This window comes from Ixodes scapularis, unplaced genomic scaffold (genome assembly GCF_016920785.2).
Source record: "Ixodes scapularis isolate PalLabHiFi unplaced genomic scaffold, ASM1692078v2 PGA_scaffold1__304_contigs__length_218370807, whole genome shotgun sequence".
Lineage (NCBI taxonomy): Eukaryota > Metazoa > Arthropoda > Arachnida > Ixodida > Ixodidae > Ixodes > Ixodes scapularis.
Window position 1 is genome coordinate 192,328,559 of NW_024609846.1, and position 22,675 is coordinate 192,351,233.

Sequence of the window (22,675 nt, forward strand, 5' to 3'; positions counted from 1 at the left end):
TTTACCACTCAACTTGGTGACCCGAATGAGTCCTTTTGACATCACTAGGCGCTCTGGCGATTACATTTTAATTTTAAGAATAAATGTAAAAATCGACAATAGCTTGTTCGCGCTAGTAGTGTCGCACAGCGTACAACTATTAGTGTTTCTATCGTGTTTTTTTTAGATGTAGCCTGTCAGGATAATATTTGTGGAAATTAACCTCTTAAGCTCCACTAAACAGTGATTTTTGGTGGTTTCAAAACAAAACTTACGCCAAGAGTTACTTTTTGCCGGTAAAATTATATCTTTATATATATTTTTGAAATCATAATATTGTCTTTTATAGATTAGTCTCAGTTCCGAATTATAACATCTCTGATAGCGTCTTCTATATGCATTTACTCGTAATCTTGTGACTGGGAGTTCCTCGGACCACCAGGGTGTTATCTGTCCTTTATTTCTAACATTTCGTTCACATTTCTTAACCCATGCAGAAAAGTGTGTGTAAAATATGTTAAGTGTGTTTTCTGTTTGTAAGGGGTGAAAAATTAATAAATGCGGTATGATTTAACCATTCATCATTTTAATTATATCTCGAAGTCTGGATTCTTCTGCCATAGTAAGTTTTGGTATTTTATGTTGAATTGCATCAAATAGACTGAAAGATATATATCGATGCTCACTTAATGATTCAGTGTCGAAGATGTTCCAATCTGTCACTTTAGAAATCAATCCCCCAAATACAGCTGTTATATCAATCCAGCTCTGTCCGTTTGCAGAGGAAAAAGTTGGTGTTGAGTTTTTTCATTAATAATAAATAAGTTATGTTGGATTTGTAGTTTAATTATTTTTCTCCACGTTTTTCTATAGTTAGTCCACCCGATATTTTATATTTGTCAATAAAGTCTCCTCCTAATATTAGATATTTATTTTGTTAAGCAATAAGGAAGTTCTTTAGGGTTGTCAAGGCTATATCAAAATCCTAAGTTGGAGAAATATATACGCACACTAATATAATGTCAATTTCTTGATAGCTACATTGTATGGGAACGATATCAGGTTGAACTAGTAATGTAAAAATTGAGCTAGCTTTATCTCGGATTAATATTGCACATTTAGCTTTATTTGGGGAGGCTATAATTGTATTTCTTAGAGCGATACCGATTATGTTACTTTGAACAATATAATGTTCTTGTATAAAATCGACGTTCGAGTCTATTGCATTGTTGGTTTCTTCGAGCTGGGCTGAAGCGGCCTTTGATCTTCTCAAATTTATTTCTATTATTTCTATACGCTTCAGTTTTTTTCGAATGAGGACTCTATGGTCGCTACTAAGGACGATCATTTCACGCGAGAGATTCCCGAAACAAACACTCCAGACGAACCCAGCCAAAATACTACAACCAAATGGATCCCGGTTATATACATATATGTACTGTACATTGGTAGGCTCCCATCACGGAAGATAGGCCTACTTGGGGTACTCTACGCGCCCCCTGAGGCGCGCCACGTGGAGCGCACAGGTCCCGCCTTGGACGTTACCGAATGCGTGCCGCGCCTCCAGCTGGCGCGACACACATGCTTTGCAACGCCTCTGCCCACCGTCCGTGATACGGCACTGTCCGGAGGAGTGGCTACCAGCACACAACGGACAGCATTCCGTTTCGGAAGAACAGCATTTCTTTTACCATGTCCATACGTGGAGCACTTTCGGCATTTGGGAATGGAGACGCTTTCACTTATTGGGCATGATGTCCAGCCCAAGTTCAGTTTTATTTTTCCTTGTAGTTTTTTTATAGCTAGAGGTTGTTACGTCAAACATGTGTGCTACGTTTTCAGATCGTTCTTTGAATGACGTGCGAAGTACAAATTCGTTCGCTTCAATAGGTACGTCGGCGTTTTGCAACCGTAATGTGGTTAAAAATTCCGCTGAGTGGACGTCAGGGTCGACTCCTTGAACTTTAAATTGTGGTTTCCGCATAGTTGGTTTCTTTAGAACAAATATATATATATCCACCAACTCGCCTGCGCACTCACTGTTTCTCCAAAGACAGCTGACAAGGGGGACAAAGTTTAAACACAAATCGCTGAACACAGTTAAGTGACGAGAGCGCTACCAAAATTAGCTGCAAAACCTGTTTGGAGATTTCCCTTTTTCATAGCCCCCCTTGTCAGCTGTCTTTGAAGAAACAGTGAGTGTGCAGGCGAGCTGGTGGATGTTAATCATGATGTAGAAAACCCGAGACTGTGGTAAGAACAGGGAAACTTGGTCGAATAAGAAAGACAGGGGAAGAGATGTTCTTTTCCCCTGTCTTTTTTCTTCGACCAAGTTTCCCAGCTTTTACCACAGTCTCGGGTTTTCTACATCATGTCTTTAGAGATTCGTGTTTGTCCTTTTTCCCACTTTTTCCCGTTCTCAAGGGATTGTTTTCGTCATTCTTGTCCAGCTTGCTTGCACCTTTGCATTATTTGCATTATCATCATAACCATTTAATATACAGGCCGTTCAACCTTGTTTGTGCTAGACTGGTGACAGCTGATAAAACCAGTTTGATCTACTGACGTCTAACTCCTGGTTGGCTCAATCATTTGGTAGAGCAATCAACTGGAAGTGGAGAGGTGCCTGGTTCGGTACCGGGACCAGGAGGATTCTTTTCGGCCGTGCACTAGTCACTTAGCTATGTATCGAGATTTGTGTATGTCCTTTGTCCCAGTTGTTCCCCTTCTCCATGGATTATTTTCGTCGTAAATATACGTACGTGCTTCATTTCCCTCACATTTCAAGCCTGTTCAGCCCTTACACAAGAGCCCAGTCGCTCTCGGGGTGGGAAAAAAAGGTCATTGCAGACGACGGTTAAATTGGTCACTGTACGATAATTTTCTACTTTCAGACCACGGTTTTCACTTGACTGTCCGCAGGTCGATCGATTGTACCGTAACTGCTCAAGCGGTCCTATTGAGCTCTCCAATGTAAAGCAGAATGTTAACCTGTGACCGTACAGATATTCTCGTCTCGCGTTTACACCACTAGTCGCGAAACAAATGGAGATATCGACGACACTTCCAGACTGCGTAAACAACGCACAACACTGGCATGGCAATGTTGGTGACTCACGGAAATACAGAACCATATTTATTGTTTGATGGCACTCGGTGACAGTAAACAGACCCAAACGTAGCGTAAACGACACGCAGGCACCCGGCAGCAGAACCTGCCTGACTTGAACACGAAACCTCACAGACGGCCATTTTAGTCCACTGTACGTAGCACTGTTGAGACGGCTATGAAGGTTCGGTTTCCTAACGGCTTTATTTGATCGTTTGACAAAATTAGCGACAAAAGCGTCAATGAAACCGAGGTGATCTGCGTGCTTTAACTGGGAGACTGAATTACAGGCGGCTTTCGTTGCCATTGACGCTCTATCAATTCAATTGCATTTATTTAGAAAAAAAACGTATGCGACTATATATTCCACTATGAAGAGTTACTCGATTTAACTCCGACGCACTTATTAAAATTGTTTTTCGCTACCACCGCTAGGGGATTCTTTTCGGCTTCCGGTTGGCTAACAGGGCACGTCGAGCCTTTTATCTGCGTCTCGTGCAAGCCCTGACTCTGCGCTCTGCTCCCATTGACGGACCTCTCCCTATACACCTTTTCAAGAAACACTCGGCCCCAGGGGCCACAAACTGTTTTCAAGCCCAGTCGCTGCGTTTGAGGCTACACTTTCACCGGCATCCCTGCTAACCCAAACCCAGTGGACTGATTTCGCTAGGCGCAGCCTGCGTAGGCGCAGTTTCAAGCACTGCTGGCGGCTCAATTCTCGTCTTTTCCTGCTTTATTTTGTGTTTCATGGTGTATATATTTTCCCTAAAACAATGAGAAAGCATTGTACGAATATTTAAAAAAAGAAAAAAAAAAGAACCCGTTAAATATTTTTGTTGGGTACGCGTGCGGCACTAGAATGTTAGCTGTGGTTTTTGTTTTGTTTAGTTTTTTACGATAAGTTTTGACGGCGCCGCCCGATCAGCCGCGTGTCAAGCGACCAAGCGCTTAGCTGTCAAAAATAATTGAAATCAAAAGATAGCCAAAAAGCATGTATTTTTTACGCTAAAAAATAACGTGTTTACCGGCGGACAGGACACGGACATAGAATTTAGTAACTGTTAACATTCGAACAATATATTGTACGTACCACACATTGGAGCGTTATTTGCAAAGAATTTATTTGAGAAAGATTTCAAATAACACAGTCACAGTCGACGACAGTCACATCTTGACTATCGAACGGAATCCAAGGTGACTTCGTTTTGGGGGGAGATTTGGGGAGAGCTGGGGAGGGCGCGACTAACTCCAACCCGATTAACAATTTTCGGCTATGACTGATAAGGACTCCACTCGGATTATCTCTGGGAGAGGGGAAAACACTTGTCATTCTTCACAAAATCGCGTCGAGGGCTGTTCGACGTCCTTCCCCTCCTTCGCTTCCCCTGAATGTCGAGCACAAACGCTCGAATAACAGGCACTTACCAGCCCTATTTCTCACAGTGGAAGATAACACAAAAAGGGTACGCAGTGTATCGGCTATAGACCTAGCTGAGCGCGCACGAGCTAAGCGAAGACAAGGAAATCAACGTGACGGAAGCTCGCGGCCGGTACATAAGCGTTCTGAAGCGAAGTGTCCTCTTGATTTATCAGAAGTCCTCTTCTTCGGTGAAAAGAACTGCCGCCACGGTCGAACTACCGCCACCTGAAGGGTTGCGGCTATAGGAGGACACAGCGGAGAATCGGAAGCGCTTCACTAGCCAGTCGAACTCTACTTCCGGACAACAGAAACGAAGGAGGGGAGGTTGGAGCACCAGAAGACAGCCATATTTTTTCATGTAGCTGGCCAGGAGGCCATTGACGTCTATAACACGTTCAATCTGAAAGAATCTGTAATGGACGACTATGAACTGGTCGTGCGAACATTCGAAGAATATTGCCTTCCAAACTGCAACGAAACCTTCGAGCGCTACGTCTTTAGAACACGCCAGCAGACAGAAGGTTAGAGTTTCTAACTGTTCTTTCGAGACTTGCAACTAAAGGTCAAGTCCTGCAATTTCGGAGTGCTAGCCGAGTCGATGCTTCGAGATCAAATTGTGTACGGAATGCAGAGTAAGAAACTCAGAGAGAAGCTGCTGAGGGAAAAAGACCTAACACTTGAGAGAGCCGTTGACTTCTGCAAATCATCGGAAATTTCTGATCGTCAAAGCAAGGCCTGGGAAACTCCCTATACGCTTGTAGACCCAGTGAATCGTAACGACCAAAATTCTCCCGGAAGACGCCAGTGTCAGTACTGCAGCTCAAGAAATGAGCCGAGAAAACATCCAGCATTTGGAAAATCATGCAACAAGTGTGGAAAGAAAAGCCACTTCGCGGTAGCCTGCATAGGCAAGAAGATTAACGTTGACAATGTTCATAAACGAGAGGTTAGACAAGATGTCGAAGAAAATACCTTTGAGATCCTATCAGTCGATGGTCGCAAAGTAAAGCACGACCGTGACTGGACAGTGATGGCGAAGATAGGAGGCCAAGACGTTCACCTGAAGGTTGACACCGGAGCGCAAGCAAATCTTCCACCTCTCAGCATATTTAAAATACTTGACGTGTCGACACCGCCAGTACCAAGTGCAACAACATTACGAAGCTATGGAGGAGAAAAACTACAGCATGTGGGCAAGGTCTGCATCTATGTAGAGATTGGGCCAACAATTAAAAACGTGGGCTTCTTCATCGTGAAGAAGGGCAAGCAAGCACTGTTGGGGCTTCAAAGCTGCGAGTCTTTTGGCTTGGTTCACCGCATAAACAGTCTCGAGGAAACAAGTCGCCTCCAACAGCAAGTGGTCGCTGAGTTTCCAGATGTTTTTCGGGGCATCGGACGCACTAAGAACGAGTATCATATGACTCTCAAGGATGACTGCCGTCCCGTGGTTCAGCCAAGACGTCGAGTGCCGCCTGCTCTCTGCGAACCTCTCAAAGCCGAACTGGACCGGATGACTACCAGTGGCATTATCCTCAAAGTCCAAGAACCAACAGACTACTTAAAGGGGCGGTGCAATGATTTTAACACTGAACGAATGCGCAGCTTGTATTTTTTATATTGTTTACTTCGGCATAAGTAAGAGAAAAAGTGCCACCATACCCCAAAATACCTCTATTTCGCTGCGTAATCGCAAAATAAAAAACGCTTTTTTTCCCAACCTGCGGCCACATGGTGGCCGCAAATGGAACCTGTGGTGAGACGTCATTCGGAGTGGTTTTTGTAAGTGATAGTGTTAGGCGATTGTAAGCTTGATTTAAGATTAAGTTTAAAAAATCTTGTTGTTTAGGCATGCAGAGACGCTTCAAAAGCCTAATATTGCCGCTAAAAGGGTATGAATTATTTGTGGCGCCATCTACCGCAAGTCAACAAAACCTGCCGTCGCCGTCATCCCAGTCATCCTGGTCATCCGTCGACGCCCGAGGGGCCTACGGCGGCTACACGAGCAACCCGGACGTTTCGTCTTTCCCTCGCTCGACGGAGTGCGTTGGTCGTGGTCCGTAGTATCGTGGTATCGTTATTGTTCCTGGTGTCTCGACCTCGACTTCGACTTCGACTGCCCGCCGCGTCGCAAGTATCTTGCGCTCGTCGTCGCTCAGGCTGTCCGTCCATGCCGCCATGTTGGTCGGGAATCGGCGGGAGAGCGGCGAGCCAGGAGGTTAGAAGTACTAGGAGGGGGCACGTTGCAATATTGGTGAAGCCTAGTCATAAAAAAGTTTAAACGATTTTGTGCCCAGCGTGACCGCAGATCTCTCTGGCGATTGGTGCGCGTGACATGTCACGTGTGAGATGGATCGTTGATTGTAGAAGGACTCCTTGCAGGCTTGCGCACGCTCCGTCCGGTAGGTTTTATCAGATCGAAAGCTAGACTGTGGTGTATTCTAGTACCCCATAGCAACACGAAGGCTAGCTACGGTCACGTGATGTGGTCACGTTGGCATGGTAAGTGAGGAGAGTAAGGAGGAAAATGAGAAAGAGGCGAGGCGTCAAGGGAGCATGGCTTGTGAAGGCTACGCGGCCAACGTCATGCCCTCTCCTACCCTTCTATTCTCCATGGCGGCGAGCCTGGCGAGCCGGCGAGCGCTGGGGAAACGGAAGCCAGAAGAACCCAACCGGAAACCAACGCCACTCCGAATGACGTCAGAGGCGAAGCTGGTGCCGCTTCAATGTTGAGTTGAGGGGTGCCAGAGATACCAATTCCTTTTATTTTTTTTTAATGAAAACTGGGGCAAGCAGGAAAGAATAGTTTTCGGTTTTTCGTTTTATATGTGGCCGGGATCAACTCCCGCAATTAATTAGCCAAAGTCCGCAAATTGTTGCACCGCCCCTTTAAGCCCTCTTGTGATAGTTGCAACGAAAAATGGAAACATTCGTGTGTGCATGCATCCGAAGTACGTAAACATGAGCTTGAAGCGAGAAAATGTTCAACTTCCTCGAAAAGAGGACATTGAAGCTGAGTTGGCAGGTGCAAACCTGCCAAATCAGCTTCAATGTCCTTTTTTCGAGGAAGTTGAAAATGTTCTCTAACAGCGGTTTCCACCAGATTCCGCTTGACCGCAGCACGTCGCGAATCTGTACCTTTTGCAACGCCATTTGGGCGATGCCGGTACCTGAGATTTCCGTTCGGAATTTCATCTGCTCCGGAAGTTTTCCAGAGAAAAATGACGCGAATTTTTGAAGGATTAAGGGGAGTACGAGCTTATATAGATGATGTACTCATTTGGGGCAGTACCCGTGAGGAACATGACTTTAGACTGAGGAAGGCCTTGCGAGCGGCTAGATGATGTGGCCTCACGCTAAAGCTCCAGAAGTGCCAGTTTGCATTAGAAGAAATTTGCTACTTGGGTGACAACATTAGCGGTAAAGGTATCACGCCAGACAGTGAACTAGTCAAGTGCATTGTAAGCGTGCCACTACCAACAAACAAAAAAGAAGTGCAGCGTCTTTTGGGAGCCGTCAACTACTTCGGGAAGTTCATTCCTAACTTGTCAGATAAAACCACATTGTTGCGTAGCTTAAACAAACAAGATTGACTTTTTAAATGGTGTAGACAGCCTACGGAGGAATGGAAAAGGCTGCAAGACATGTTAACAAAAGCTCCAATATTGGCCCTTTTCAACGCTAGGAAGGAAACAAAAGTTTCTACAGATGCGTCCAAAGGAGCCTTAGGCGCAACCTTATTTCAGACATGGTCAAGACTGGCGCCCTGTAGCCTACGCGTCGAGAGTGTTGACGGATAGTGAATGCCGCTACTCTCATATTGAAAAAGAGGCTGTGGGAATTGTATACGGATGTGAAAAGTTTCACGACTTCATTATCGGACGGCATATTACTGCCGAGACAGATCACAGCCCGTTAATTTCCATAGCCAAAATGTGAAACGGAGATATGCCACCACGGTTGCAACGCCTATTATTGAGGTTAATGCGATACAGCTTGGAGCTAGAGTTCCTGCCTGGAAAAGCGCTGGTTCTTGCTGATGCACTGTCTCGACTGCAGACATCGACGACAAGAGAAGATTCCAGCGATGATGTGGGCCTTCATGCAGCAACCGTTTTGTCTACGCTCGTCAGTGACAAAACTATAGCCCGGCTCCTTACAGCCACAGCAGAAGACAAGGAACTTCATGAAGTTGTCAACAACCTGACCAATGACACTCCCCTTCAAGGCGAGTTTAAATCTTTCAAAGACGAGCTGTTTGTTGTAAATGGTGTCTTGATGAAGGGAGCTAAAGTTATTATCCCCCTGGCCCTCAGACCAGAGATGCTCAGACGCTTGCACAGCGGCCACCTTGGTATCAACAAGTGCAAAGCACGGGCCAGACAACTAATGTTTTCGCCCAGAATGAACACAGACATCACAACGATGATCGACCGATGTGGAACCTGCAAACAATATGCATATCGCCAGCAGAAAGAGCCTCTCCAGTTACGAGAGACGCCACTACCACGTTGGGCACGAATTGGTGCAGACTTGGGCATGTATCCTGGGAAATCATACCTCGTCCTCTACGATGCTTACTCAAACTTTTCTGAGGTCGCCGAACTACGAGACACGAGCACAAAAACTGTAATCGGCGTCATGGCAAGTATGTTTTCTCGTCATGGACTTCCTATCAAGGTTTGTACAGACGGCGGGCCACAGTTCACAGTCAGAGAGTTTACCGGGTTCGCAGCAAAATACGACTTCAAACATGTGGTGTCCACGTTTTCCAAGGTCGAATGCACTTGCAGAGAAAGGCGTGCAAGTTGTGAAAAGACTGCTCAAAAAGTGTGCACTTTCCGGCCGAGACGTCTGGTTAGGGTTGCTAAACTACATGACAACACCACTAGACTGCTGATCAGCTCCAGTAGAGCTATTGATGAGAAGGAAAGCGCGTACACTCCTGCCAGATTTTGGGCGTCTACCAGCTAGGCCAGCATTAAAACACAGACCAGACATGAAACGAGGCCGAGCGCTGTCCCAGTTAAAAGAAGGAGAGACCGTACGAGTTCGAGATAATAAAGATAAAGGATGGTCAACGAACGCACAAGTGATCTGTGACAAGGGCCCGAGGTCGTACAAGATACAAACTGAGAAGGGTACACATATACGGCGGAACCGGCAACACCTACTGAAGTCATCGGAGACATTCGATTCTTACGATGAGGTAGGGTCCGAAGCATACGACAGTGGAGACGAAGATATACAAAGCCCTGGAACACTAGCGGCAACGGGCTCTGACTCCAGTCAAGACTTATCAAGCCCTAGTTCAATCCAGCTGGCTAAATAAAATCAAGCTTGTCTTACCTCGTCAGTCTACTCGTGCAGTTTGTGTGCCGAAGCAGTTAACCTGGATGAGAAGTTCAATCAAGTTTGCGAGTGATGTGAAATATGCAAATGACATTACAGTGTATATAGTTGTATATACTTTATGTAAAACTTACTGTGTATGTAGTTGTATATTTTTACGTACATAGTTATATATTTTATACGTTGTATATATTGTAACTAATTTTCTGTTGATGAACTTTTAAAGAAGAAAAGGTGTATCGGCTATAGAGCTAGCTGAGCGCGCACGAGCTAAGCGAAGACGAGGAAATAAACGTGACGGAAGCTCGCGGCCGGCACATAAGCATTCCGAAGCGAAGTTTCCTCTTGATTTGTGCCTACTTGGCACGATACACGCAGCATGTTTCAGAAAAATTAAGTAAAAAGTTTTAAAAGGGGCCAGAAAACGTTCAATGCAAAACCGCAAAAACATGCGTAGAGAATCGCGCTGAGCGGTTTTTCACAGTCCAAGAGAGAGGCTGAAATTTTCTAGCTGATGGAGGGCGCGAGAGTTGCACCAGCCGCATCAGCATCACCAACATGGCGGCGGCCTAGGAGTGTTTTTGCAAAGGTGTATATACGACTCTTCTCACGTGCCCATTGCCATATTCCGATGACTAAGAGTCGCAGTGGATGATATCGCGGTGTTCCGCCGCTTCCACTTAAACGAAAACATCTGTGGCCAGCTTGCCACGTGCCGTTGTTTAGATGCGTATATGCAACCTCCCCCCCTTATTTCATTTTCATTGGAATATGTATGAATCATGGTGGCCGCTTGTACATATGTAAATATAATTTTCTTTGTGCATAAGCTTTGGAACATACACCCTTTCGGCTGAGACGTATTTGTCATGGCAAAAGTTGCGAGAATACTTGAAAAATATAGAGGAAACATAAGAGAATTGCGCATTCAGCCACTTATCACAAAATATAGTAACTTGAAAGCAGGTGAATTATTTTTTTTAATTACTACAATTAATTTATAAACGAAAGTTTTATGTTACTGCCGGCGAAACGGAAACATCGCCGTATGCGCTGCGTAATGTTGCACGAAGGACTCCTTATGCCCGGACTAATTACAGAAGGCAGATTTCACAATATCAAATAAATAACACGTCGTTATTAACCCACCCTGCATAATCCTCTCCCCCCCCCCCCCCCCCCCCCCAAAACAAAAAATGATGGGGAGGGGAGGGGTTCGGCCGGTTTTATTCACAGTGCTCGTGCGTATGGCGCCTGATTTCCTCGATTTTCGAAGCGGCGAACATGCACTTGCTAGGCTGAAGACTTGAAAGTATTGTAATGGTGTATAGACTATACACACTATTTTACGATATTTTGTTTTAAAAAATGTGGAAAACTACTGCTAGAATCACATTTTTTTGTAAATAATAAAAAAAACATTTTTGTTTTGGATGCTGTTAGGTGTTTTGCGTTATATATTTGCCTTCATATAATCAATCATTTCTCTATCTTGTGCACTTTGTAATGTTTGTCTGCTTGCTATGTACATATATATAAGTTATCGGGAATATATCCCGATCACACTCATCATCGTACATGGTCTCCAAAAAGCAAATAAGCGAACATATGCCGATAAATGAAACTACTTGACCCAATGAAATAAATTTTCCTAAGCCACCGAAAGACAAAATCTTTGGAGGAGCCGGGAAGATGTCGAACCTTTTTGGGCCCTGTTCACAAAAAAACAAAGTTTTAAAGTTAATGACTCGAGAAGTTTGATCCTGATGTACAACTTTGTATATGAGTTGGTAGGTTACTTCACGTATGAACGATACTTAGGATACTAATTGTATTCCCCAATAAGACAGTATTGCATTTAGGTATCTAAAATTTGGAGTTTTTGTGAAGTCTTTTCAAGTATATGGGATGTGTTATTCGGAGCACTAAATTTAAATGTCGAAGTCGTATCCAAGAGTAAACCAAATATATGCTGATTCTATTTATGATAAATATTAAGTTAGCGTGCACGTGCACGTCAAAGAGCGAAATTGGATAATCAGCACAATGATCAGGTGAAAGTCGCTGACATCTACGACCTAATTTGCGTTTCGTGCTTTAGTAATCAGCTCGTTATTAAACGCATCCGTTTTAAGAACACTTTAAGATAACGTTAATCAAAACTCTAATCTATTTTTTTTAAGTATAGGTATTAATACCATTACGCTTTTTCGGAGTTTCTTTTCTGGCAGAGTCGGAAACTGGTTGAAGTACGTGTATGCATAGATTAGACATACTCCAGCAAGAAATTATAGAAATCCTTATACCAAATTTTAAAAAAAATCTGTGCATGTGAGGCCATGCGGTTTATATAAATATTACATAATAGGACGCGTTTTTGTTTGTGTTTATAGATAAGAACCGAAACATAACATCAACGCCTGAGCTATAGCATGGAACTGCAATGAATCTCTCTTAGTGAAGCCAAGAATCGCATTTGTGCATAAAGTTAGAGCAGCACACCGCTTATGTTTTTGTTAAAACTCCACCGTTGAAACTACATTACAGAGCGTTTGTACTCCACAGTGCTAACTTACTGTTTGCACGCACACTAGCTACAATCACCGTGCAATGCGCCGCAGATATCAAGTTTTGTCACCTCCACTGATGCTCCTCCGATCTTAATATCACATCTCTACACAACTTTCAGTATGTCTCCCAGCGCTTTTCAGAATTCAAGGCTTTTGACTGGCTGGCATTTTCCCGGGACCGGCGCCACGTTATCGCGTGCTTAATGTTAATTTTCAAAGCTCGAGGCTTTCTTTTTACACGAAGCCCTTCGTTCGAATGCTAATGCATTCAAAAGCACAAAACAAAAAAAAATTGTAATGGTTTGCTGCGCTGCGTAGATGCAAGAAAAACGCACTTGATAAAATTTAGACTAAAGCAAAGGATTATCAAGTGCGTTTTTTTTTTTGCATCTACGCAGCACAGCAAATCCTCACAATGACTAACAAACTAGCCAATATTCAAGCGTTATCAAAAAAGAAAAAAAGAAAGACGATACCTGTTTTTCGGCAGTTTATTTTTTTTCATCCACTACGGATTAATTTTAACCAAAATGCAAACGTAAAAAGCAAAAACCCCTTAGCCTTTAATCAGTCTGTAGGCTTTAACTTGGGGAAAAATATAAGGCTACAGAAGAATTGTCTACTTTATTATGGATTCATTCACTACCTTCCCATTGTTTGTATCTTAAAGGGCCTCTGAAATCAAACCAAATGCTTTTTTACCTGTCTGATTGCCACAGTCGTGTCAAAAAAAAGCATTTTACACGAAAATAAATTTTTAGAGGAATATTGACGGTGCAAGGTTTATTTAAAATTCCGCGCGCAAAGCACGTGACATCACGGAGTGGTCATGTACTTTTTCCACCTCAACAAGATGGTCATACACTCTCTCCACCTCAAGGTGATGGCCAGGCTAATCCCTCTCCTCCACGCGCCCGAAATGCTGAGAGAAAAAGCAAGTGGAAAGGGGGTGATTACCGACTAAATCGCGTCTCGCGCCATCAATACTGCCCTAAAAATATATTTTGCGCGTAAAATTTATTTTTCGACCGGCATGTATCAACCAGACAGTTAAAAAAACAGTTTTTTTTTTCAGTGGTCCTTTAAAGAGAAACTCCAGTCAATATTTTCGAATTCGGGATTACGAATTTTTTCAGCTCCCTTGGTGCTCTGAATTACAAGGTTTTTATTATTATTAATATTGTGTGTAAAGTTCTATAAATATAACGGTTGAAAATTTGGTTTCGGGCGTCTACGGCAAGCCGAAACTATATGCTCCAGAGAAATTGCAACACTGACCATTTATCTCTATGACGATTTGCTGGATCACGGATCACCGCTTTGAGACCATTGCTCGTTTATGGCCACCAGTCGGCCATCTAACGTCACCTACAGGGAGCGTTGTCGTCCGGAAAGCTACCACATGTTGAGCACATTGTGTGCTCAATCACCATCGTTTGTTGAAGTCATTTCGTGAAACTTTATGCAAACTGTCGAACAATTACACGCACATTTATTCGACTAAACGCGATGACATGCGGTAGCTTTACGCTACCGCATGTCATTGCGCATGTCATCGCGGATACATCGTGAGGGAAAGCAATTAGGGAAGGAAATCGTATGCTGATGAAATAGTTGTAGTATGCCGTTTACAGATCGAGGATGACTTCAAGGACGACGTAGAGCACGTCCTCAAAGGCTGCGTCGAGGACGACTTCAAGGACAGTATCGAGGACGACCTCTAGGACTTAAGGCAGAAAGAGCACCCTAAGAGGTCGTCCTACATGTCGTCCTCTTAGACGACCTTGAGGACGGCCTCAAGAACGACGTCTAGAACGAGCTCTAAGATGACCTCGAGTACGACGTCTAGGACGACGTCTATGACTACTTCTAGGACGACCTCACAGACGCCGTCAAAGACCACGTCAGAAACGGCGTCTAGGACGACGTCGAGGATGACATCCTAAAGGACGACGTCAAGAACGACTTGTAGGACGACCTCAAGGACGACCTCTAGGATGACCTCAAGTGCGACCTCTAGAAAAACCTCAAGGACTACGTCGAAGACAATGTCAACCAGTAACGTCAGCTTCAGCTACCGGCGCTTACGAGCTTCCGCAACCGGCGCTTACGGGATTTTGATTACGCGACCTTGCACTTCAGCTACGCGTAGTACGTGACGTTGAGGACATGACCTGGAGTGTGGTTGGGCCTATAAAGCTCACTGGCTATGCGTGTTATCTACCCATTCTAGTTTTGCTCCAGCCTGAGGTGATGTGGTTTTGTGAAACTTTCTCAGGACCCCGAAGGGCTACTGTTCAAAAGTTTACATAAAGTTTCACGAAACTACTTCCACAATTACTGGTTATTGAGAACCAATTGTGCTCTACAGATGATAGCTTTTCAGCCGTGACATCACTTCATGTGGGTGACGTCAGATGGCCGAACAGTGGACGCATTTTCGGAAGGGCGATTAGTAATCCAGCTAATCGTCATAGAGATCAGTGCGCACGACCTCGACGTGACATCACGGTAGTGCTGCGGTACGCGGTTAAACGTGCGGAATTAACCCCAGCACCGCCACGACGTTACGTCACGGTCGTGCTACGGTACCCGTTGCCCGCTGCTACTTGACTAAAAGCCAAACGCTGCTCGCATCTTCAAAATCGATTTTAGTGGAGCACGCGGCTTCACTATGACGTAATATGTCTGCTACGATCATAATGGACTTCTTCCAAAACCGACGCGCCCCATCGCGGCGAAATACGACGCAGTGCACTCTGGGAACTAGTTGGCCACTCAGTTTCGGTTTCGACTGAGCAGCTGCATCTGATGATATCACGCCGCGACCGAACGCGCTGCTTGCGTTTTCGATTATCTGACTTTTCACGAACGTACAACACAATCATTCTCGAGCGATACAAAACGAAGACCGGGGCACTTTCCTTGGTTCCCGAAACACCGGATATTGCGCGTGCGTATGCGAACGTAGTAAGTCGTGGCTTAGTCACCTCACCCCACGAGTGCATGTTTAAGCTCAATTTCAATGATCCCGTCTAGTACCAGTGAACTAGAACTGAAATTTGTTTATCTGGAGCCTTACACGTATCTTGTTTGCCAAACGTCCGTTTCTTGTTACTTCATTGGGCAAAAAGCAAGCCGCATCCTCACAGGGTAACAAAGTTGAGCCCAGCGTTTACGCATGAACTTTTATGGAAACGCAAAAAAATTCGACCTCACCACTGCACAAAACGTACTATGATGTCTTCCTCGTGTCATCATATATCTGCCACTCAAATTTTATGCTGATAGAAGATTAACTTTTCGCAAACGCTGAGATCGGCTAGCTACGACGAAGGCCCTAACAAGCGTCCCCTACTCTTCGCTAAGCCTTTTTGGATGAGCTTTTCCTGACGCCCAAGACCTGTGCCTGAACGGTGTGTCTGAAATTTTCTCGGCATACTCAGGCAGGAAGAAAACAAACACATAAATATTATGGCCGTTAGCAACCGTCAAACGCGCTTTGAATTCGTTTGAGCACTTGTGTGAAGAATGTCGCACCGTGCGCCGGATGGGCATGAACCCCTATGCGGTGCGCATAGGGGTTCATGCCCGTCCGGCGCACTTCCGGCGAACGGTGCGACATTCTTCACACAAGTGCTCGACTTTTGGTTTCTTAAAACGGTCTTCTGCGAATTTGCCTATATGATTGCAGGATAACTTTATGCGCATACGCGATGTTGAATATTAGTGGAATGCAAGCGGGTGGAGACTTCACTTCGTGCAGTGCTGCGGGTCAGTACAGATAAGAGATAAGAAGTGTGTTAAAATTAAGCTTTTCAATGGCGCCTCCGAGTTTTACCTCTCATACTCAGGCATATTGAGAAAAACAGTAATTGCGAAAAGTTATATTTCATCTATGGACGCACGAAACAAACAAACTTCCTGATCAACAACACTAATGTAAAGGCCCGAGCTCGATGTATGCATACTTATTGGTCGACACAGCTTGTTGATTCTTACACAAGCAAGATCCCCGAGATTCGCAGCGTCGAAATTCCCAGCACTGGCTCGTCCAGATACCTCGATTGGAACGCTAACAGGAAGGCTTAAGTACAAAAATACAACAAGCATGCGCTAAAGCTTCGAGGTCTGGCCATTTAGGTTAGTTTAGAGACCACAAATGACGCTCTCGGGACCAGAAAACAATCTCTTGTCGACGTGTCGATCGAAACCGAAACCATGCCACCCTCCTCCCTGGCCAACTAGTTCCCAGAGTGCAACGCGCGCCGTGTTGCATGCAGGGCTTTATGGAAGTAGTCCATTCATGCCACTAAAAGTCATTCATTTCAGTTTCGTTTTTGACGGGAATTGCCCTTGAAGTTTCTCGACATTTTGCAGTTATTTTTTCTTTCTTTTTTCGAGCGAATGCAGGTATGAGGCAACCCACGTTTCGTCGTTGTTGCAATGAACATATCCGCAAAGAGTGCTGTTATTTCCTATATTTTCGCAACGAATTCAGTGTATGTATGGGCGGAGGCTGGGGTACGGCAACGCATAATTAACTTTCTCTTCAGAAAAACATGTTCTCACATTTCCCGGACATCGGTATAATCATGTGGAGCTCCGCGCGTTCAGCATACCGCTACGGCCCGACCTAAGCAGATATCGGCCTTGAAAAGAACATACATGCACGCTGTTTTTCAGCCTTTTTTCTCGCGAATTCCATTATACGCGAGGATCCTTTTGCTCCTTGGCCCCGCCAGGCACAACTTCTATAACTGCGTAGATTGAAAATCACTACATCATCATAAGATTTTGTTTTATATTAAAGATAATATGTTTTTTTTAATTTAAATTATGTGCCATCCACATGTTCCCTTGTAAATTTTTGAATTGGTGTTTTGTTTATACAGAATTAAACAAGAGTATGCCCGAGCTCTCACTCGACAAGAATTAAACATAACACCTGTCACGGTCCGGCTGAGGAAAATGAAAACTTAACATAGATTAGAAAATGATTTAATGTAGAACGGCAGACAGGTATAAGGGCTTTCAAAATAATCAATTACAAAAATAATAACTCCACGGATGATCGAACATTGCATTATGTACAATTCTTTGTTAATTTCCTCCAGACTTGTGCATAACTTAAATACTCTACTTAAGATACTCTATTTAAAGTACATTTGGCGGTATTTTGGTATCTTGGAAATGCATTTAGTCTTCAGTATTTGCTACTTTATCTTAATTACATTTCACACAATACTTCGTATCACCATAGCATATACTAACGGCGAAGGTTGTGCAAGCACAAGTGGCTAGCCTTGACTGCATTGACTGGAGCACTCGCTACACGAGCGCTCGTGCAGCTGCCGAGGCTCCCATTCAAAGCAAATAACTCTCGCTTTTAGCATCCGCGGCTCACACTTATTAATCCTAAGGTGAGGAAATGTAAGTGAACAAAAAGATATTATATTTCGTTTCTTTTACAGAAGTATTTCTCGACGTCTAGTGAATAGCCAATAAAATTTTTTTTTATATGGTACACCATAATGCTTCCTTTTTAGCCACCAGGGGTTGGCTGTTGCGACACCGGTATACCGGTGTCGCGATTATTTATTTATTATTTATTTTTCAAATATCGCTTTCTTCTTCACCACCTCGTGGCCGTTCACAGTCACCTACGTTTTCCTTTTGTAAGAAAAGAATATTGAATTCTTATGGTTTTTTAATGGGCTATTTTTAATATAACCATATTTAGCAGGCAATGGGAAGAGTACGCGGTGCAAAGATATCGATTACAAATATTGATAAATCAACACATTTTTGTAGTCGATAAATATCGATTACAAAAATTGATTCATATTTTCGTAAGCATCAGTTTGTACTCTATAAATACGTTACTGTAGTGTTCCATCACAATTTTTATATCTGTATCACAGTTCGAAGAAAAGTTACCCACGTAAAACAGAAATATCATATCTTTTTGTTCACTACTGTATATCTTCTACTTAGTATCTCAAATACACTTTGCAACCTTGGAAAATAAATTCCGCCGGAACATTTCATTGAACTAGGGACCGTCAGACTCCAGGAAAAAGCAGACCGGATTGCAAAGGCTTGGAGCAAAGCGACCAAGAACAGAGCAGGAAACAAGGCACGAGCAAAACGCAGCCTCCAAATGTCAAAAACAAATGTATAGCCCCAAGTTTGCCCGCTTTTGTGTGTTCTCTTGTCCTTTTGTCCTCTTTTTTAAGCTCTATTTGAATGGCACGTCACGCTTAGAGCTAGCAAAGTGCTTGTGACGTCATCCGCATTTTAAACTCAGACCGTACATTTTTTCTGGAGCTAGAGTAATTATGTCAGTGGAGGATTGTGGCGCCAATGGTCGGTACAATAACAATGAACCATTTCTAGAAATCGCAGGTTCGGGGGAATTGAGAATGAAAATGGGCGAACACGTTTTTGCGCAAAAACAGACACTCCATCGGCCAAAGAAGCTAGATGTTGCGGGCTTTATTGATTTGAAGTTATCTAAATTGGGCTTGCCCACAGCTCATTATGTGCCTATTGTATTGTGATAAGGATTATCACAGTATCTGCCGGCCGTGTGTACCTTCACAAGTACAGCAACTCCGCCATTCTGCGTTTATAAGAGAAAACGCAATAAGCCTTCCAGTTCGCCTGCCGACTCGAGCCATTGTGGGTAACCACACGCGCGATACATGGTGTCAGGAGTCTATCTGTAATGTACTTTGAACGCCAAGGAACAACAGAAGCGACCGAAACCGCTCGTCTAATCGGGAAAACTAAAAACAAAAATGTGAACCTTTTTAAGCAGAAGTGTCAATTATTTCTCAAGGCAACAGCGATCGGCGGCAAGTTGAAAGCCACTTTTACAGCTGCTAAGTCGGCGTTGCTGGTCAGCATTGCTGAGGCAGATGCACTGGAAGTATTCAACAACCACATCGTTCTGGGGAAAGGAGGTCAGCGAAAACTACGCTAAAGTTGTCAAAACGTTCGAGGAGTACTGTGTACAACAGCAAAATGAAGTCTCCGAAGGTTTCATCTTTCGGTCCAGAATGCGAGGCGAAGCATAGCCAGTCGAGCATTATCATTAGGACCCCAAGAAACAAGCCAGGTACTGTTACTTCAAAGAGTTATGCGATTTCTTGATTCGTGACTAGAACATTTTTGGTAAAGAGCAAAAAACTTCGAGATAAAATGCTGCGCAAAAAGGACCTTACCTTTGTTGAGTCAAAGCAAATTTACAAGGGCAGCTGAGGCCAGTATTCTACAGAATACGTCATCGACAAAACAAGAATCACGAGTAAATTCCGTCCCGAGAAAAAAACGCCGATGCATCAGTTCAGGGCACTGGACAGTAAATGAACACCTGCAGCAGATCTAATTGAATGCACAAGCGGGGAAATCGTCCAGCATACTTACTAATTTGCAACACCTGCGAAAAGAAATGCCATTTCGCAGTTTGCTGCAAATCCGGAACTCAGGTCCGCATGGTGCAAGAGGAAGTCGAAGACGATGACTTCAACATATTCGATGTCAACGTCTGCGGCGTAACCGCCCAACGTGATTGGGCCGTGAAGGCACAGGTGGCTGACCGAGAAGTACGGCTCAGGGTCGACACTGGATCGCAAACCAACCTGCTGCTTCAGGTCCTCATACCGAAGGGCCTGACTCCCAGCAACTCGGTGCTTCGTGCTCACGACGGGGTGCTCATCGGCCATTTGGGCATTACGACCCAGCAGATCACTTTGAACAGGGGACAGAGGGAAGCTAATTTCATCGTTGTCAAATAGTCCAGCAAGCGATATCGGGACTGCAACTCAGTGAGACTAGGACTAGTGTTTAGGACAGTCGACAAACTTAGCATCGACAACCAAGTCGTCAACACTTTCCCAATTCCCTTTAGGTGAATGGGAAGGTGTCCATCGTAAATACCGCATAGGTTTCGACAGGGAAGTTGTTCCAGTCATCTAGCCAGCTCGGCGAGTACTAGTCACCCTACGAGAACCTCTGCGAGAGGAGCTGGATTAAATGGAGGCCAGCGGAATTATCACACCAGTGGATGAACAATGGACAGGGTGAGTCCTCTTGTCCTTGCTAAAAATAAAGATGGCAAACTCAGGCTCTGTATGAATCCAAAACGAATTAACCAGGTTCTCAAGTGGGAACACAGGCAGGTGCTGAAACGCGAAGACATCCAGGCAGAGCTGGCTAATGAACGATACTTCAGTCGTCTCGATGCAAATGAGGGGCTCTAAAAAAGTTTTATTGATGACGACACGTTACCTCAGGCTTCCATTAGGTATAGCGTCAGCACCCGAAGTTGTTTAATACATTTTAAGCAAAATATTCGAAGCTTTGTCTGGAGTTCAGATTTATATTGGCGACATCCTTGTCTGGGGCTCCAGTAAATGGTGGCATGACGAACGGCTTCGAGCAGAGGTGCATGCTGCAAAGCACACCGGATTGAAGTTCAATGCCATCAAGTGTATGTTCGTCGTGACAAAGCTTTCGTTTTGCGGGGACATCATCACCCAAGGGGGAAGCAGTGAGAGCCCTAGGTTAGTGAGCTGCCTACATGAAATGCCGTCCTCGACGCATAGCTCAGCTGTGCAAACAATGCTGGCTGCAATCAACAACTTTGGGAAATATTTAGGTCTCGCAACAAAACCATTGCAATTGAGGGATCTAATAAAGCATGATACGGTGTTTCAGTGGACAGATCAACACGAAAGACATTGAACCGCCTTGTTCGATGCTTTCAGTAATGCACCGTTTTTCGCTTTTCGCGGTTTCCACCGAGGACGTTGAAGCACACGCTCTGGCAGTACTTCCCACCTTCGTCAGTAACGCGATGTTGCAAAAACTGGCCGGAAAATTGCGGATGATCTGGGACTGCAAGCCGTCATTCGGTGCTTAGAATCCAACTAAACAATTCAAAGTCAGTTGAAGCCCTATACTTTCGAGCTTTCGGTGGTAGAGGGGGTAGTTTTGAAGGGTTGTAGGGTTACCAAGCCCGAAAGCCCTCGACCAGAAATGTCGAAGCGAATTCATGAAGGACACCAGGGCATAAACATGTGCAAAGCAAGAGCAAGGCGCTTGGTCTACTGGCTGAGGCTTAGTAGGAACATTGAGTCCTTGCTACAGACGTGTACCACCGTAAGAAGTATGCGTACAAACACAAAGTTGAGCCGCCGCTGCTCCGGCCAACACCTGAGCACATCTGGTTTAGAGTGGGTGCTGACCTTTTTCAGTATTGTGGGTTGTCGTATCTTTGCGTGTATTACGCGCAGTCTAAGTTCCTTAAAGTTAAACGGCTGCATGCCACGACGGCACGTACAGTAATTGAAAAGCTGAGCGCATTATTAGCGATTTTCGCAATTCTCGTGGAGGTTTGTTTGGACAACGGCCCTCAGTTTAGGTCTACGAGATCCACAAATTTGCAATTCCATTACGATTTTCAGCATGTTACTTAAATCTACAGTTTCCTCGTTCCAACGGGCTGGCCGAAAAGGGTGTTCAGATTGTGAAACGCATAATGTACGAAACGAGGAAAACAGGAGAGGACTTTTGGATGGGGCTGTTAAGCCATCGGCCGACTCCGTTGGAAAATGGCCGTCCACCTAGTGAATTGTTGTAGGTACGAAGACCTCGAAGACCTCTCCCGGAATTCAAGGACACGACCGCTTCGTAGGTGAAAAATCGCCATCAGCGATCAGTGAGGAACAGATTATGAGGCTGATACAAGTCCTCGTCACAGAAAGTCGTGGTGCAGAGACTCGCAGCTCCCAAATCCTACAACGTCGTCACAAAAGATGGCTGTCATCTGCGGCGGAATCGTCAACACCTAATCACAACGAGGGAAAGGTTCCAGCCAGGATCGTCGAAAGGCGACGACTACTGTGATGAACACTAGGTAAATGAAACGACGCCGCTGAAGCCACTACAGTGTCCTCGGGAATATCCCAGTGCCGTGCCACAGCCACCGGCAGTGGCTTCGAGACGTCCCTGTCGGCAGACTCGACAGCCCAGTCGGCTCGAATACGACCAGAACTTTCTGCAACTGATGTAGTTTGCGCGAAGTGAACGAACAGTGTATTTTTCGCAAGTGTCTCAATTTGTAATAACTATACCTAATACTTTTCTAAACGAGAGATGATTATCGTAATAAGGATTATCACTGTATCTGCCTGCCGTCTGTGACTCGACAAGTACGGGAACGCCCTTTTTAGTGTATAT